The following is a 5,494-nucleotide window of genomic DNA, read 5'->3' on the forward strand; positions in this document are numbered from 1 at the left end:
GAAAGTAAAATTCGCTACTGTTAACTCACTGGCGTATTCCGGACTCAGCCGAATAATCGATATACGACCTCTCGTGCGGTGGCCCAACGGCCATTGGTTTCGGGTAGCCAATCAGAAGGAGACATCCTAGGGTAGGACGTAGGTGGACACCTTGTTGTTATCAATGACAGGTGCTGCAATGCCACGGTTTAGCTCAAAACAATATGTCCACATCACAGTCTCAGAAACTCAGCTAGTACAACATATCAACGGACAACTCAGTTTCACATCTTTTCGCCCAACCCATATGTTTTCGAATTGCCACAGACGGTGTGTAAAGTGGAAGCCTATCGAATTATCGGTAGCTCTGGTGTTGTGCAGCTTGGTTGTGCATCGGGTGGTTGTTGATCAATTCACCAAGTTTGATCATTTTCTTGCCAATGTTTTGTCATCAATTGTGAGGACATCATGAGTGGACAGTTGGGCGAATGCTTCCTTCTCATCTGCTTGTGGTTATATGCTTTAAAAAACTACGGGATATCTCTTAATGTGCTTAGACTATTGAGGAACAGGGGGGGGGGCATGAATTTACCGACCAAAAGGACCGTGGTTCGAACCTAACTCCTACATCTCGACTACTGCTCTGTAGACTTGAACATGCTATCAACCTTCGGGTAGCATGGCAGCTATGCACCGAAAAAATGTTTTAGCCGATTGATTTATTACTTGGTGAAGGTCTGCAAAATCTTTCATTGAAAAATATCCCCGATGACTATCACGAACTATTGAGAATTTCGAAAAAACCTCATACCATCCTTTCCTCCGTTATATTCTACTCCTGCGATTAAGGCAGAATTATAGCCATTTCGTTTCACACTCTTTTTGTATTCAACTTTCTTTACCTGATTCAATTTAGATTTTTGAACACTAACCAATAAAGATTTGTGTGAAGGGTCCATTTTTCGCACCTCAGGGGAACAAACAGGGCCAAATCCCTAATTTACTCTGGAGTTCAAAAAACCAAGTTGAGTGGTCGGACCAGAAAGGGCTTAATTGAGTTTCACCTTCTTATTGGCTGTTCAGTTCAGTTTGGAGGGATCGGTCAGGTTGAGGCTTACCAGCTGTTGACGTCCCCACTTATTAATTTTCCATCACATTCGATATTCGCCTAGCCGGTAGGCATCTAAAAGAATCTCGCGCTAAGGCAGCCGGTTTCCCGAAAGAACAACACTCCGTTTATGAACAGTACATAAGTTTTAGTAATACGGTATTTTGATTCTTCAGATAGTGAAGAACACGAAGACATTTTCGGACTGTCAAGTCACGTGACCTTGGAAACAATCGATCCTGCTCAAGAATGAAAACGATGGCTGCCTTGCATTTCAGTCGGGAGTCTATTTTCTGTTATTCGCAATGCACATCAGTAATCTCACAAACGGTTTCAACCTACTTGTGTTCCAAGAAGCTAGTAGCTTCTGCCTCCTAATGCCCATCATGGGTGGGTGTCTCTGAACAGCCTGTACAGAATGGCTCGTTAAACATGTACCGTATGATGTAGCAGGAACTGTACACTTAAAGGAATTTCACGACAACTTTCTAGTTAGTTGAGGAAAACAGAAATGTTACAAGCGATGCATGCATTATTCCAGAATTTGTGTATTTTTCTTTACTTCCGTCTTGTTTACATGCTTGTTTCGACCAAATAGGACACTTTGGACTTATCGTGGGAGCGAACTCTCATTAACTCGACTGGATAATTTACTATCGAAACGAGTATTCGACCACATCTTGGTTCTGCAGCTGAGCTGTGCTACACACTGGACCCATCCTTCAAGAAAAAAACTGATAAAGCTTATCTAGGTAGGACATTTCATTAGACAGCATTGCAATAACCGACTGAATGTTGTTTTGCTCTAGTTCTTCGTTCACAGAAGAAATTACTTTATCATTTGATGCCATTTATCTGTAAGGTTTTCTGTCCAGCGTCAACACCTGTTCGTTTTCCCATTCCCAATCGATTGACATTACCATGGGAACTGGTTGGTTTGGTCAGCGATTTGCGTATGTGCAGAATTGCCTCTAGAAGCGAACTGTAGATTGCTGGATTGGTGGAATTGGTAGTTTAAAAATTAGTTATCTCCTTTCCACAAAAAGATGAGAGAAATCACCAAAAATTAACATTTCTCCAGGAAGTTCCTTGAGCATTTTAACCACTACCCAGTCTTGGAAGTGTCATTTTGTAATCTCTTGTGTGAATAACATGGACAAATTTTCTGCTGTCAAACTTCGGAATTAGTAAGTAAAAATTAACTATTCACTAGTTCGCTTAAACTGTAAGTATCCTCCAACAGCATTCGGAGAATTGGTACAGTTAGATTTGATTCCGAAATTTTATGCATTGAGTGCCACAAAAGGGGAACAAATCACCCTCAGTGGAGCAGCAGGCCCCGTTCGTCAACATCAATCATGCCATTCTATTCTATAGTCAGAATGATGTGATCGACCCGATCGATCCGATCGATCGATCGATCGGATGCTTGAATCGCTAGACAATATTGGGCATCAATAGCCTGGTGGATGAATACGTATTCACACGCACTCTATTCAAGATAAAGCTTTCAAGAGATGTGAGATCATCGAAATGGTACTCATGGCAAGAAGAATTCGAAAAAAGGCTGCCTTCTATCGCACAAAGTCTTCAAGAAACAGCGGAATCATCACCGGCACCAGCACCAGTGGCAGGGGCAACACCAGGATCCTCGGTGATTTCTTTAGCACAACGGTTCCATTCATACTTTGGATTTTTATTTCCGGCTACAACATCATCCAACAGAGAAACGGAACTAGACAGCAGGGGCAACACCAGAATCCTCGGAGTGTTCTTTAGCACAACGGTTCCAGTCGTAATTGGGTTTTCATTTCTGGCTACGACATCATCCAACAGAGAAACGGAACTAGAAATCCACCCAGGCTTTCTCTACTGGCGCTCGACGAAAAGCGTCACAATCTGCTTCTGCTATACGGGAGAGATGGCCCAAGTGGTTAGAGTGCGAATTTGCTGACCGAAAGGTCATTGGTTCGAACCCAACCTCTGCCTCTCGTCTTCTCCTGTCTAGGCTTGGGCAATGTGGTAGTATCCCAGTCCTCGTGCAACCTTCGGGTGGCATGGCAGCTAGACACCAAAACGGTTTTACAGCTGAACGACTATCAACTTCTGTCACTACGAGTCTCAAAATCGAGTTTCAAAACGTAATGTTGACAACTTTCCAGTACAGAATTCCCTAGAATCCAACCTGTCCGCGTAACCCAGCGAAATTGAAGCTGTCTGTGAAAATCTTCACAATGTTCACGCAACTGATTCGAGATCACACAGAAGGCGTCAAAAGTTTCATGATTCCATGGGCACGCAACTTGATAATTTCCACAGCCGAATACATGGAAGCGGCTGAAGAAAGCAGATAGTAAGACTGGCCTGTTCAACTTCAGACTACAGGCTACGATGAACTGGCCATCTCTGTCCGAAAGGAGAAGTTTGGTGGCCTTATTCTTTTATGTGTGAGTACATTATGAGTCCAATTCTTGGTTGATTCATCCTATTGAACACAAATCATCCCGAAGAAATGGGAGGAAGTTTCGCCCCGCGGTGGTTGCACCGATGCACAGGAAATCCGTTTCTGCCACCGTTGATAGGGAGTGTACACCAAGGAGGTGAGGAATGAATATGCCTGGTCTGGATATGTTGTGGTGCCTTTGAAGGCACTGAACACCGTCAGAGCTTGGTTGTATGCTGCGAAACTTTCTTTGATTGTGGGGCCAAAATATTCGTACTACTTACAAAACTCCAGTAACTACCTTAGACCCAAGAATTTTTCACTCAGCCTTTCACCCAATGTCGGTGCTGGTGAGAGCAAACTTTAGCATGTTCCAAATGCAAGCTACCGAGTTTGGTAATAGATCAGATGTGACACTACACTTGGATATCACTCTACACTCGAAAAAAGAACTTCTATATTGGGGGACTCCATTGGTTTGTTACACTTGAAATCGCTGGCTGAGTAAGGAACATATAGTAGTGTAGCCGCATCTAAAAGCAAACCAAAATTTCTTTCAGTCTTCGCATTTGAAATGAGTTACAGTTAAACTTGGAAGGTTTAACTTAGCAACTAAGTGATGAAATCACTGTCTAGGGAAGGATGGTTTCATTGGATATGTGAGACTTTCTGGGAAGTAGTACCTCGAGCAGCCAGTCAGTACGTGTCCGTGTGATGTAGTTTTCCTGATCGAAGGATGAGTAGGGCTAAGTCCTGTCTAAATGAGAGCTAATCACAACGCTGATCAACCAGGGGGAGGCGAGATGGTCCAAGTGGTTAGAGCGTGAATCTACTGACCGGAAGGTCCGTGGTTCGAACCCGACCTCTGCCTCTCGACTTCCCCTCTCTAGACTTGGAAAACGTGGCAGTATCCAAGCGATTGTGCTTCCTTCTGGTGGCACGGAATCTAGGCACAGCTGAGCGACTGATCAGCCACTCATGTCCAAACTGTCAAGACTGGCCGGAAGGTCGTGGGTTCGAATCTCACTGATTTTCATGAGATGCGCAGTGCACATGATTCGCGATTTGAATGAAACAGCTGTACAGTGCTTCTGGGCCTTCCAGAACAGCTTTGTTTTACTTAATAGGCAAAATCCAATTGAAAATTGGCAACTGCTACGCCTGCTTGAGTAACTTGGAATGAAGTTCGTGGACTACAACCACACACTTCTGGCCTTTGGTCCATTGCCTGTGACAAAATCTGGTATAACAAAACGTAAGTTTCCGCATTCGTTTCTGTCTTATTGCAGACGGAAATAGGATAAATGCCTGAAACCAAAACATATCACCCACAACGCAGGGTGGAACTCAATCAAGTAACCAGTCCCTCTCTGCAGATTTCGGTTATTGAGACCAGGAACAATGCCGTCTTGGCGGCGGACTAGCAGTGAGTGGTCGATAATTTGGTGCACTTCTGATCATACATCTTTACTCGTTAACTTTCGTGGGTTATCTTTTTAGCTGCTTGATGCAGTGCTCACAGGTCGTATTTAACACACGATACTACTTTTAAGGTGACCACGTGGGAGGAGATATCAACTCCTTCAAGATTCTGTGCCGCTAACCATGACCAAATGTGTGGCTCTCCAGATGTCCGTATTCCTCATCGGTGGTTAACTGTCTGAGCTGAAATAAATGAGAACTCAAGTTGTTCATCCGGTGATCGAATTGTCTGTCGAGTGTGGCGATCTCGTTATACGTGTTTCATCACCAATAGATGTCAGGCCAATAGGACGCTGTTGAAAAGCTACGTTGGTGGGTTCGTTAATTTGTGGTTTGACTACGTGTTTCTGGACAATGACAGAGAGATTATGGCGAATTGCTCAAGGATGGACAGTCTTAGCGAATATAAACTCATCTGCAAACCAATTTGGTTCTTTCGAGAGACTCACCTGGAACCCAGCTGAATCTCTCGTTTATGATGT

This window comes from Opisthorchis viverrini (assembly GCF_000715545.1).
Source record: "Opisthorchis viverrini unplaced genomic scaffold opera_v5_78, whole genome shotgun sequence".
Taxonomy (NCBI): Eukaryota; Metazoa; Platyhelminthes; class Trematoda; order Opisthorchiida; family Opisthorchiidae; genus Opisthorchis; species Opisthorchis viverrini.